This window comes from Lissotriton helveticus, chromosome 4_1, assembly GCF_964261635.1.
Source record: "Lissotriton helveticus chromosome 4_1, aLisHel1.1, whole genome shotgun sequence".
Lineage (NCBI taxonomy): Eukaryota > Metazoa > Chordata > Amphibia > Caudata > Salamandridae > Lissotriton > Lissotriton helveticus.
Genome location: NC_136063.1, coordinates 2,042,558,043 through 2,042,571,852, shown reverse-complemented (window position 1 = coordinate 2,042,571,852; position 13,810 = coordinate 2,042,558,043). Strand labels below are relative to the sequence as shown.

Here is a 13,810-nt window from a genome sequence, read left to right as displayed (position 1 = left end):
GAGATTGACTCAACGTTAGATCTTTAAACAACGTTATGTGTTTATCCGCTGGTCAGTCTATTGACATGCTTAATATGGGTAGACTGTATAACATTAGACATCATGTTTTGAAAATGCTTTATGTTCGCTACTTGATGGATATATTCTGATAATGCAGGTACAGGGTTTCTTTGTTGGAATGTCATGCCACAGACCTATTTGGAACGATAGGGAGACTTTTCCAAAGCAATTTGTGTGATCCGGCATATATATTGTCAAAATTTGACGACTGTTTACAGGCATTTATGTTAGTACCAGAATATACTCTGAGCCCATAACCGGCAGTTTAATTGGTACATCTGTACACCACGTTGGGGAGACTGGAGGCCCAAGTGGGGTATTGATAGACGCAACATTAATAATACATCATAATAGAGTAGTGAGGTACCTGTTGATATGTTTTGGATTAATAGGGTAAATTTGGTTCTTGTGTCTGAGTTTATGCTCATATCGTATGAGATCTAGGAAGACCCCTGATCGACATTTTGGTCAATGTTCAACACCTTCATTGTTAGGTCTTATCTCCAAACAGAATATTTGCTTACGCATTCACTCAGGGTAGAATTCAAACCCATTGTTCTTTTGCTTACCATGCCACCTCAGTTCAGACCCAGCCATAGGCAAATCCAACTTGATCCTGCTTCTCATGGGAACAGTTCAGCTCAAACTGCCAGGCAGGTACGGTTCTCACCGAAACAGAACACAAGCAACCTAGTACCACTTGGGCTGATAAAGCATTCCTCCCTTCACCTTTTGGGTGTTTGCTATACAGACATTCTTAAACATAATCCAAGCCAGCTCCATAAATCAAGTAGGGTAATGAAAACTGTCCTTTCGCTCCAGTCTAGCACAATGTGGTTGCATGCTCAGGCACTCGAAGAGGTGAGTTGGCGAAGGGGGCACACCTTCTATTCTTACCACATTTTCCTGTCAGTTTTCCCGCCCAAAATTGGGCGTTTGAACTGGGGGCTGCCATCTGCTGCAGGCCTTTGAAGCTTCCCTCTCGAGCCCAGGCCCATCCTGGGGGAGAAGGTGTAACACCTCTACCCATGTTGTGCTTGGTTTCTGACCACAGAGAGCAGAGGCTCTCAACCCAGGGGTCCAGAAACACGTCTGGTGGTGGCAAACTGCCTAAAGCCAGTCAGAGACCACAACAGAGTTGGTAGGTTTGCAACACTGGCATCAGTGTGGATTTATTAAGAGGAGTCGTTTGGTACTCAACACTCCTGGCTTCAGAAAAGCCATCTTGGTGCTGTGGAACTCAAGTTGTCAAGTTTCCAGCCCATTAACTGTCTATGGCTTCCCTTGCACTTACAATATGTAAGAATAGATTTAAATATTGTAGGGGCATATCGGCTCATGCAGATATGCCCATACCGGTGATATAGTGCACCCTGATGAATCCACACAAACCCCAGGGGTTGACTGGAGGAGGGAACTAGAGGCACAGAGCGCTAGGAGAAGGCCAGCCTCCAACACAAAATGTTCAACACAAATGGGGCCGCTCCCAGTAAAGTGACCAAAAAGTGCTCAAAGATTAGATTGTGAGTGTGGACATCTCACAAAAAGTGAAGGACTGACCTAACACACCACCTGGTGTCATGCTTCATCATCGGCAGTCCTCGCCCTCTAAAAACTTGGTTTGTTAGAGGGCGGGCATTCACCTGACGACAGGGATGCACTTCTAAACTAAGTGGAGGCCTGTGAGAAGTGAGTGGATTTTAAAAACCATTACAGTTGCGAAATTAAGTTTTTAATTGAGTAGGGCGCTGGATGGTATTAAAAAGGTGAACGTTGAGTTGGGGAATTTATTATCCCCTCACCGTAGTGAAGAGGGTCAGCATGTTTCTGCCCAGTGTCCCAAGAGGGTACAGGAGTAGTAGGCACGGTCACTTGAATAAAATCATTCAGGACCATATACACATAAATTAGCGTGGGTGGCTAATTGTGTGCATCACGTGACATTCATCTGTGCACACACTAAAAAGTGGACAAAGTGGTGACCCTGCATCAGTGGATTAATAATCCGCTCCACACCCGACTTACTAATTCTCACCCAATTACCTACCCTCAATTTCATCACTCTCATCCCTCTTCTAGCATTAAACCATCTCATCCTCTTCTTCACCAAAAGATTCTGATAAAGAGCACCTTTATGGGTGCCGTCAAGCATTGCAGCGCCAGCCCGGCGAGGAGCAGACCCAAATGATGAAGCATGACATCTAGCTTGCTGGGTGTGTGAGGGCCCTAGTTCCGACAGGAGGTATTCCCCACCTCCTCACTACCTAGAGTATAGACAAGGTGGCTAATATCCCACTAATAAGGAACTCCGTACCCTTCTGTCTCTTGGCTTAACTTAGGGCATGTACGTTGGACCTTCATTAAGCCCTGTCCATCCCTCCCTTTGTTGACATGTCAGATTTTGGAGACTTTAATTGTGTGTCCAATGTAGAACTGGACAGATCGACTCCAACCTTAAATAACACCCCAGTAACTGGAGATGTTTTTAGTTGGAACAGAATACCCACCCAAGTCCCCACATGGGGGTTATTGTCTCAAACATTGGAGGACTCGGCGTTTCACAGCCCGCACTCCACAACACTGCAAAACTACTTTACAGAAAATCACAACACTGCCTCCACAATACTGGTTGAGTGGGGTGCTGTGAAGGCGGTCGTTACGGGTGCAGCAATTAGCACCACAGTGGGAGCTAGACAGGAGGTTTATAGAAAACTGCAAGACAAAGAGACGGATATGTCCAGACTAGAACAGGAGGCAGCATGTGACCCCATGAAACAGGCAGAGCTACACGAGACACGCATCCAACATGCAGAACTGCTCGAAACGCTGAGACTGATAGATTATAGATCTAACACGCAAACGCACCATTCGGATGCCGATAAGTCAGGTACCCTCTTAGCTAAACTGATTAGAAATGATCCCCCACTACCTGGGGTGAGACTGCGATCACACAGTGTCAGATCAGTGATGCCTTCAGTGACTACTATGAAGGGCTGTACAGGCCACCACACTTCTTGGAGAAATCTTCCATTGAAGACTTTCTCACGGCCCTACCGTATCCACAACCCCCGACAGGCATGCAGAAGGACCTGGAGGCGCCTATTACCAGGGCAGAGATAAAAGCAGCCATAGGCGGACTCTCACGCAATAAAACGCCGGGCCCGGATAGACCACAGGTGGAATTCTTTGACACATACTCTGATATATTAATACAGCGCCTGGAGGGGTTATATAAGAAATCACTCGAGGTGGAGCGCCTTCCTTGCACCACCCTCCCAGGCGCTAGTTGTGTCATTGCCCAAGCCAGGTAGGGATCCGGCAGACATGTCAGGCTATCGCCCCCTGTCCCTGATATGTACGGAATACAACATTTTAAGCAAGGTATTGACTAACAGAATTCTGCCATACCTCCACAAGTTGATTCATATGGATGTATGTGGGTTTATACCAGCTAGGAGCACCTCATTAAACCTACGCAGACTACACAAGATCATGTCTACTGATCTCACACAATATCTAAACGTGGGCTGCATATCCCTAGACATGAGACAAGCATTTGATACGTTGTCGTGGGAATATATGTTCATGGCCATTGCACGCTTTGGTTTACCCCCCAAATACATGAAATGGGTAAAGCTACTATATGCGGCGCCCATGGCAAGAGTCCGAACCGGGAAGCTTATCTCCAGGGAATATGGCATCCACAGGGTTACGCGACAAGGCTGCCCCCTGTCCCCGATGTTATTTGTTTTAGCATTGGAGCCACAGGCACTCCGTATACGGCGAGAGGCCGCACGGTGTGGGATCCCTGTAGGCACCTTAACACATCTGGTATTGGCATATGCAGATGATCTTATCTTATATGTGATGGACCTGTTGGAGTGACTGGGCACGCTTCCCCGCATCTTTGCTGAGTTTGAAATGATTTCAGGCTTATCCGTCAATGAATGGAAGTCCAATGCCTTTTTTCTTTCACGACCAAACAGACCCGGTCTGTATTACTTTCGGAGAGCTCCAACTGCCAGTGGCCCCACATACCTTTAAATACCTGGGCATTACTGTGTATCGTTTGCAGGCAGACATGTTGGAGGGCAACCTGGGTAAGGCTAGTCGGGGCATACATTTGCAGGTAGCTTTCTGGACCACGTTACCAATATCAGCTATAGGCTGTGTGGCTTTATCTAAGATGGTGGTACTTCCCCGTCTTGTGTATTATTTCACAAACCTGCCATTGTTAATACCCGCAACAATTTTTAATACACTAGACACTATCCTGACCGTTGTAATATGGGGGATGGGCGGACGCCAAATAAGTCTTAGGAAACTACTAATCAATATACGGGAAGACGAACTGGAAGCGCCAGACTTCAGGGCTTATTACTATGCCTGTCAAACACAGTGGCTGTCCTATTGGACAGCAGGATGGAACTCACAGGAAATTGATTAAAGTTCCAGGCACGTCAAACGGGGAATGCTCTATTCTTTACTATTGCCCCACAGTAGAACACACCAGGCGCTGCCGGGCCTTCTCAGGACGGTGCTGAAGTGATGGGGAGGGCGTTGCGATAAACTTCTAAAGGCGGTAGATACGCCGCTAACATTCCATTGGTAGGAATACCGTTGGCATGCGGTAAGCTGACACAAAGGATACGTGGACCCTGGACGGATGTAGGTGTGGTGACCATTGGAGCTTTTTTGGGGGATGGGAATGCGCTTTCCCTATTGGTGCAGGCACAGAAAGCATCCTAAGTCTACTTTGTCATTAATTCCTTTAGGATCCACTGTGTTTGTAAGAGGTGAGGACCGTTATTGAGGATGGGGTTTACAATGCAGGTTTTGGTATTAAAGCGGGAGATTAATTCTCTCTCGTGGTTCTTGCAGGTTTCGGTATCCAGCAGGAGATTGTCATTTCTGTTTTCACGGCAGCATTATACAAGGTCAGTTTTCGTCATGGGTGTGTAAGTAGGATGACTCTTACGATTTTCAGAAGCGGCACAGTGACTTAGTATCAACACATTTTTTTAGCAGGAGCGGTATTACGTGGATGTTGACAATTAACATAGTCTTTGTAAGTGGAGTTATGCTATGTGCATTGGTGTTGACATCTCACTTGGGTTTAATCATAGCATATGGAAGCTAGTTGGTTTTGTGTGCACTTTTTCAGTTATTTTGAGCACTGTTAATTTCGCTGCTTTCTTTTATGTTTATAGGGAAATGTTTAACATGCAAAGTAACAAACCGAATGTATGTGCATTGGTATCAGCATTTGTAAAACATCATGGTTGTGGAATTTAGGCATATGTGATTATATGAATAATTTTTTTTTTCAACATAGTTTTATTAGAATGTTTAATTAAGTACATCATGGGGTAGAGCACCACATATATTCTGATCTTATTAGAACATGTCACATTTCACAAAGCAATACAGGCCAGATAATGAATCCTCGTTTCCAACATTGATCCCAATGTGACATACGTGTGTCGTACATCTTGTCGATATAGTACTGCATCAGTGTGTATCGTTACATTCATTTTTTAGTAAACCAAAAGAAAACCAAGAACTTCCCCTTCGCTCCCTCCCTCCCTCAGGCTCAGTGGATAATTTGTACATCTCTACACATAGACCAGATCAGAATATCGTGTCCTCGTTATATACAGATGTTAATAAAATGCCATACATCAACCACACATTTGCTTTTATAGTTCGTGGAGCCCACAGAGTCCCATCTCTTCTGTGGTACCGCTCTTCCCAAACTTCATCTAAACACATGTTAGGGGCAATACTCAAATATGTCTATGGCATCAAGCTCCTCCAACAATAGATTCCATAGGTAGGGTAACCTGATGTCCAGGTTTATGAAATGTCCCGGACCTCAGAGAGGATTTACTATAAATAGTGGGAGGCATATTTTCTTGTGCTGAGGATTAGATAGCAAACCTTATCATAAAGCAACTTATTCAACTCATATGATCCTGTGTGGAAAGTAGCTTTTAATTATTGTTAGTGCCTTCTTGTCTTCTTTTCCATGTTTGGGTGTTTGCTGTCAATTAATTCATTATGTTGCCCTTGGTCTATGAAACCTTTAGTCCTATTTATAAGTTTGTGGAATGTTTCAGTATTTGTTTTTTCAAAATCTGGTTACATTACCTCTTGGTTACAACTATATGGAAACTGGGAGTATGGCCCCCTTCTTGAACGGAGTGCATTATGTTATGTTATATGGTTTTATATAGCGCTCAGCTGCCCCAGCCGAGGGGCGTTACTGCGCTGTCACTAACAAGAAGGGCAGACTGCCCCAAACAGGAAGCACAACAAAACTCAACATAACAACTGTTTAGCACTTACTTTGCAGGAAAAAGATAGGTCTTAATGGCCTTTCTGAAGGTCAACAGATCGTCTAAGCCACGGATCTGGATTGGCAAAGCGTTCCATAGTTTAGCAGCAAGATAGCGGATTGGCGACCTCCCGTAGGGAGCGTTTCATCCGTGGAACTGCTACCAAGTGCTGCCCCAAGGAGCGCAGTTCTCACAGAGGAACATACAGGGTCAATAGCGTACCGAGCATCGGTGGAGTGGCGAGCTTTAGGATCTTAAAAGAAAGACAAAGAACATTAAATTGGATACGCTCTGCCACAGGGAGCCAATGAAGTTTGCTAATAGTATCAGCAATAGGATGGAAGCGAGGGAGTCCTACTAAAGTTCTCGCTGCCGCATTTTGAATAAGCTGCATCCTCCTGATCTCAGCTTGGTTAGCCCCTAGCAGCAAGGAGCTAGCATAATACAGGCGAGAGAGGATAGTCGATTGCACTATTAGCTGGCGGGTAGGAGGGTCAAAAAATTTCAAAATAGGCCTGAGACCCCGTAGGAGCCCAAAACACGTGGCTGCCGTTTTTTTGGTGTGGGTGCAGAAACTGAGGGAGGAGTCTATCCATACCCCGAGATTTTTAACTTCTGTCTTGGGATCCGGGATTTTACCTAATGTATTCGGCCACCACTGTTCACCCCAGAGATCGGCGATTTTACCCACTAGCAAGACTTCTGTCTTACTCGCATTTAACTGCAAGTAATTAGCGGTCAACCAGTTTGCCATGGCCTTCAGACCATTCTTAAATCTGCAGGCGCTCAGAGTAGAATCATCCGCCAGGGCAACCACTAGCTGCGTGTCGTCCACATATGAGACCATTGAAATTCCCATTGCTTGGCGACCGCAGCCAGTGGCTGAACATAGAGATTGAACAGAGTGGGGCTGAGCGCCGACCCCTGAGGGACCCCCTGCTCAATAGGTCGTTCCTGGGATAGAAACAGGGGAGTGGAAACCTGAAAGGATCGTCCAGTTAGAAAAGATCTGAACCACTCCAAGGCCAAGCCCGTGACACCCGCTTCTTCCAGACGGTGTAGTAGAACGCCATGCGAGACCGTGTCAAAGGCGGCACTCATATCCAGCAGTATCAGTGCCGCCGTTTGACCAGAGTCGAGAATGGTCCGCAGGTGTTCGGTAATGGCTAGGAGCGCTGTCTCTGTGCTGTGGCCAGAGCGGAAACCATGTTGAGAGGCATCCAGAGTGTTATTGGAGCGCAGAAATCCGGTAAGAGTATTATTAACGTGTGACTCCGCTACCTTAGCCACCCAAGGGAGAAGGGAAATTGGCCTGAAATTATCAGGTTTGATGGGATCCAGCGTTGGCTTTTTGATAATAGGGGATACCTACGCCTGTTTCCACTTCGCTGGTATCACAGCCGACAGAAAGTAAGAATTGATTGTCTGACGGAGGGGAGTCAACAAGAGCGTGGACGCCTCCCTAAATTGGGCGGGTTTTAGGGGGTCGGCAGGAGAGCCAGACTTAATTTTTCCACACAGTCTGTTGAGCTCTTTATAGGAGATTTCAGGGATCGCCATGAGTCTGGTGGTCGGCTCAGGACTAGAAGAAATAGACTTACAGGATGTTGATATGGATGAGAAGGACCTATAAATTACCCGTACTTTCTCCACGAAGAAGGAAGCCAATTCTTCACAGTGTAATTCAGAGATGGCTACAGGTGCCGAGGATCTCCTAGCACTAAGGTCTTTTAAAAATTTTAAAATGCATTTTGAAGGATTCGGGCTGAGCCTAATCTCATTAGCATTGTAGGCTGCCCGCGTCCTGCAAATGGCTCTATGGTAGTTTTTTTTTTTTTTTTTTTTTTAAAAACTGTATTGAAGGAAGGAATAGTGGTTCATCAGTTACATACATTCCAGTGGGCGATCCCCATATAGCATTTCAAGTTAACATTTCTAAAAGTGACGAGCGATTTTTCGTAACATGAACTGCGGTGCCTGTATTGCTCAGGTACATTACATACATCATTTGTGAGTTGCACCGTGCAGGATTGAGTTCCCTGATAACCCCTCCCTCCCTCCAGTGTCAGTGATGGCGAAGTCTTTTTTCATTGAACAGTGTGAACAAACTTCCCAACTTACCCCCCTGAAACATGTGTCATCGCAACCTTGTTCACCCACCCACGTGGTACAGTAGTCAGTGCCTCTCCACGCACCGTGGCACGTGGCCGGGCCAGCGCCGCTATAGTAGCATTGTCCTGTGCACGAGGCAGCATCCCGTGACCGTTCGGTTACTCCTCCTCCCCCTCCGAATCTGAGTCTTCCCCTTCCGGCAAGGGTTCACAGATGTCCCCTCTGTACTTGTTCCATGCCGCCCAGACTTTGTTCCATTTCCGGGGCGCCGCTCGGAGCACGTATACAGCTCTTTCTGTCACCATGAGAATGTCCATGTTTTTGGCCCACCTACTAGCGGTGGGTACTTCCGGCGCCCCCCACTTCTGCGCTATGTCCCGTTTAGCCACTGTCATAGCCAACGAAGCCCAAATCAGTTCGTACCTGCCCAGATCATTGGGGTCCCAGATGTTCAGAAGGCATTTACGTGGTTCCGGCAATATGGACAGTTTAAGGGCCTGGGAGAGTGAGCGGAGTACCTGCCTCCAGAACTCACAAATGTGCGGGCATTCCCATAGTGTGTGTATCAGTGTCCCTTCCTCCCCGCAGCCTCTCAAGCAAAAGGGGTGTTGTGCCCTCCCAATTTTGTGCAGCAGCGGCCTGGTGTAGTAGACGCGGTGTAGGATTTTAAGTTGTACTAGCCTGAGTTTACTCGAGATCCCAACCTCCTTCGGGGAGGCCAGCGCTTCATTCCATTCGAATTCGTCAGTTCCACCTAGCTCCCCTTCCCATTTTTCTTTAAGTTTTAGTGTCGGGTCTTGGAGATTGTTTAGCAGTTTTTTATAGGTAAGGGAGGTGGCGCTCTGGAGCATGTATTCTGTCAGCAGCCTATCCTCCAGCGGGGAGGAATCCGGCAGGGTGGTGCCTGCAGGGATTGCTTGCAGTAATGCGTGTCTAATTTGGACATATCTAAACGTCTCTGTGGGTCCTAGACTGTATTGGTGTTGTAGGTGCGTGAATGGTAGCACTGAGTCAGTATCCCACAGGTCTCCCACTGTAGATATGCCTATGGAGTCCCATCGCTCAAACCCTTTACAGCCTCTCAGGTTTCCCAATGCCTTTGTGTCCCATAAGGGCGTCATTTTAGTCATCCGACCTGTCCAACCCAGACGGGCCTGTGCCACGTGCCACAATGTCGCCGTATGTTTGGTCGGGCCAACCAGTGTTTTTAGTTGTGATTTGTTATAAAGTACAGACAGCATACCCTCCGTCCCAAGTTGGGACCAGTCCGCCCGATAGGCCGGGTCGTTTCTTGGGGCGTGGATCCAGTAGTTCACAATTTTGAGCTGGGCCGCCCAGTAATATAGCTGGATGTTGGGGAGCGCTATGCCCCCTTCGTACCAGCTTTTCACTAGTTTGTCGTATGCTATACGCGCCGGGCCAGCATTCCATAGCAGGACCGTGACCAGCGCCACGATCTGTTTAAAGTATCGCGGCGGTACCAAATACGGAGTATTTTCGAGGACATAGAGGAGTCGTGGGAGGGCCATCATCTTGTAGAGAGCCGCTCTGCCCAGAAGGGTCAGGGGCAGGGTTGCCCAATATTTAACATCGGCTCGCAGGCGATCTATGGGTGGCTTCAGGTTGTTGACAAAAAACTCCGCTTCCCCACCTGCTATGACAATGCCTAAGTATTTGAAAGAGGCCGACGTCGTCAGCAATGGACAGTTCGCCTGCAATGTCGGAGCCGGGCCCCTCAACGTGAATATTGTGGATTTCGACCAGTTGAGAGTGTATCCCGACGCGCGCCCATGCGCGTCACAAAGGTCAAGCAGAGCTGGGATGCCTGTATCAGGTGCGGACATGTAGATAAGCATGTCGTCTGCATATAGCGAGACTTTGTCCTCCCATCCTTCCTCCCACGTGATGCCTGCGAACAGTGACGTGGTTCTGATCTGGATGGCTAGAGGCTCAAGCACCAGTGCGAAGAGTAGGGGGGACAGGGGGCAGCCCTGTCTAGTCCCCCTGCTCAGTGGGAAGCTTGGTGATATGTGGCCGTTGGCCACCACCTGTGCCACGGGTTTCGCATAAAGTAGCCGTATCCATTGTATGTATTTCGGCCCAAACCCCATACGTTCCAGTACCACGAAGAGATACTCCCACTCCACCAGATCGAATGCCATTTTGGCGTCGAGAGAGAGAATCACCGCCTGCTCCGCAAGGAGGTGCGCTCTGGCTAGTACTCCATGGACCCTTCTAAGATTCATCGCAGTGCTCCGGTGGGGCATAAAGCCCGACTGGTCAGGGTGGATCAGGGTACTGAGGTGGGGTAGCAATCGGGTAGCCAGCAGTTTAGCCAGTATCTTGGCTTCGATGTTCAGTAACGATATCGGGCGGTACGCGTTGCATTCTGTCGGGGGTTTCCCTGGCTTGGGTATCGTCACGATCGTGGCCGTGCGCTGATCTAGCGGTAGTTCTAGCTTGTCCCTGCTTTCCAAGAACATGGCCAGCAATGGGGTACTGAGGTCTGGAGCCATGGACTTGTACCATTCCACCGGTATCCCGTTAGGGCCCAGAGCTTTCCCGGATTGCAACGCCTGGATTGCCAGCTGGATTTCCTCTCCCGTTGGGTCCAGTTCTAGGGTGTCCCTATCTTCCTGAGAAATGCTGGGGATGGTAAGGTCTGTGAGTGTCGCCGTCGCCATTTGTCTAGTGACTCTCCGTTCTGGTGTGTACACTGCCCGATAGTGTCGTGCTAGTTCGCAAACTATTTCTTCTGGGTGTACCAGTGTTCGCCCCTCCTCTGTGTTGAGCTTCTGAATGCCTCTAGCCCCAGTCCCTCTCCTGTCCAGCCACGCAAGCATACGGCCCGCTTTGTCGCCTACGTCGTAAATTCTATGTCTAGTGTTCGCGATATAACCCTTTTCGGTCGTTTTGAGGTGCGCCAGGTGTTGTTGTTGCCTAATCATGAGGGTGTGCGTCGTGGATGGGGACGGGTCCGACATGTGTGCATGGTTGGCCAATTCGAGCGCCAGCTCCAGGTCTGTGAGGACCTTTCGTGAGTCTCGTTTGTGTCCCGTAATTGCTGCAATGGCCGCCCCCCTGAGGACTGTTTTGTACGCCTCCCATAGGGTTGAGGGTGATTCCACTGTGCCCGTGTTTTCAGCAAAGTACTGCGTGGTTACCAGTTGAAGCCTTTTTCTAATCTTGGGGATTTTCAGAAAGTTGGGGTAGATAGGGTAAATTCGGGCCTTCCGTGTACCCCCAGCGGCGAGTGTTAGGACAATCGGAGAATGATCTGAGATACCCCTGGGTAGTGTGTCCACCCTGTCCACCATGTCCAGTCCCAGTCCCAGTGCCATGAAGTAGTCTATGCGAGAAAGGCTATTGTGTACCGCTGAATAATAGGTGTATGTAGTGGTCTCGGCGTTCAGTTGTCGCCAGAGATCCACGAGGCCCAGGGCTTCTGCAAAGTCCGACAGTGGAGCCGTACCGCGTGGCCGGGTTCTAGAGGGAAAGGTGTCCACTGTCGGGTCCATGACTGCATTGAAGTCCCCCCCAACAATTGTTGCGCCATCAGGGAGATCTAGAAGGAATTTGCCCAGTGCCGGAAGGGCCACAGAGTGTAGGGCTGGGGGAATATATACTGATACCACATTTAGAGCCCTGCCCTCCCACTGCCCATGTATCGCGGCAAAGCGACCCTGGTCATCTTCCACCCGGCGTGTTACTATAAAGGGGGATGACTTTCTCATCAGTATGCCCGTTCCCCTGGAGCCAGATGTGAAGTCGGCATGCACAGCCATCGTGTAGCCTCTCCTGTCTAGGGCCTTGCAGGTGGACCCTGTGAGGTGGGTTTCCTGTAGGAGTATTATATCTGGGTTTTGCCGTTTTATGGCCTGTAGGACCAAGCCTCTCTTAATTTTGTCCCCCAGGCCCCGGACATTCCATGTCAGTATGCGTAGTGGGGGAACCCTCCCGGCCGTGGAGGAGCCCTCGGCGGGCGTGCGATTAAGCGGCCTGGCCATTAAGGAGATGAGAGAATGTTGCACACGACGTGTGCTGTGGCGGAGCCCATGCGCCGGTGTGTGTCGTGCTGTGGAGGAGACATACTGATGTCGAGGTAATAGCACATTGTAGGTGGTGAGCGATGACTACAAACAAAATTAAACAGTTCAACTCGAAAACTTCGATCCCATCCCCCCTCCCTGCTACCCTGCTCCACGGACAATTCCCCGCCCGCTTCCCCAACTGTGCAGAGTGCTTTTGCCCTCCCCCATACATCTTACTTGCTCGTGGGGTTGGTGAGTCCCCTTCGGGCACTGCCTGCGCCCACCCTACTCAGCTTTGTCCGAGCCACGGCATCCGCGGCCCACACAGTCTCGAAGGCAATGTAGTACAGTGTCATACCGGAGCCGATTGCCCAGAGTCCAAAGGGTCTCTCTCAAGGTCCGATTCTATTTCCTCTTCGCCTCTCTGCAGCGGCTGCTGGGAAGACTGGCTGGGCGGCGACCTCTCAGGACGATGTCGCGGTCGGTCACGCTGTGAGCGGTGTCTCTGCCCCGCAGGTCTCCAGCCTTCCAGCCATTCCTGCGCTACCTCTGGTGTGTCGAAGAACCAAGTCTTTCCCTCCGCCACTATCCGCAGTTTAGCAGGGAACATCATGGAGTATGGCAGTTCTCTGTCACGTAGCGCTTTCTTAACCTCCGTGAAGGATTTGCGTCGTCTGGCCACTTCCGCCGTATAGTCCGGGAAAAAGGCTAGGGTTGCATTTTGAATCCGTACTGGCGGTGAGTTCCTTGCTGCCTGTAAAATTGCGTCTCTATCTCTGAAGTTGAAGAGCCGGGCCAGTACTGGCCGTGGTGCTGCCCCCGTCTTGGGAGGGCCTCCCGGCACCCTATGCGCCCTCTCCACTGAGAAGAAGTGAGATAGACCTTTGGGTTGGAGTTTGCTTTTGATAAGGTCCTCTATATAAAGGTCCATTGCCCCTTTCCCCTCCGTTTCTGGAAGCCCAAGGATACGTACGTTGTTGCGTCGTGAACGCCCTTCCTGGTCGTCCAGCTTGTCGTGCAGGAGCTTGGTCACTTTCTGCATCCTTTCCATGGCCACTTGGAGCTCTGAAGTGTCTTCCACCAGTGACTTAGTGACCACTTCCACCTGCGACACCCTCTCCGCCATTTTGTGAAAGTCAGCTCGCAGCAGGGAGACTTCCGAGGAGATGGCGCCCACCGTGGTTTTCACCTCCGAGAGTGTTTTCATGATATCCTCCAGCGTTATTTTGGTAGGTTTCTCTGCATCCTGGGCTTGTCCCGAAGATGGGC

The 13,810-nt window shown here is 49.2% G+C and overlaps 1 protein-coding gene across 5 annotated transcripts in view; it reads right to left on the bottom strand.

The window, feature by feature from the left end:
- Positions 1-13,810, bottom strand: part of LOC144829498 (uncharacterized) — a 458,194-nt gene that overhangs the window by 382,359 nt on the left and 62,025 nt on the right. The gene's annotated exons all lie outside the window — the stretch shown is intronic.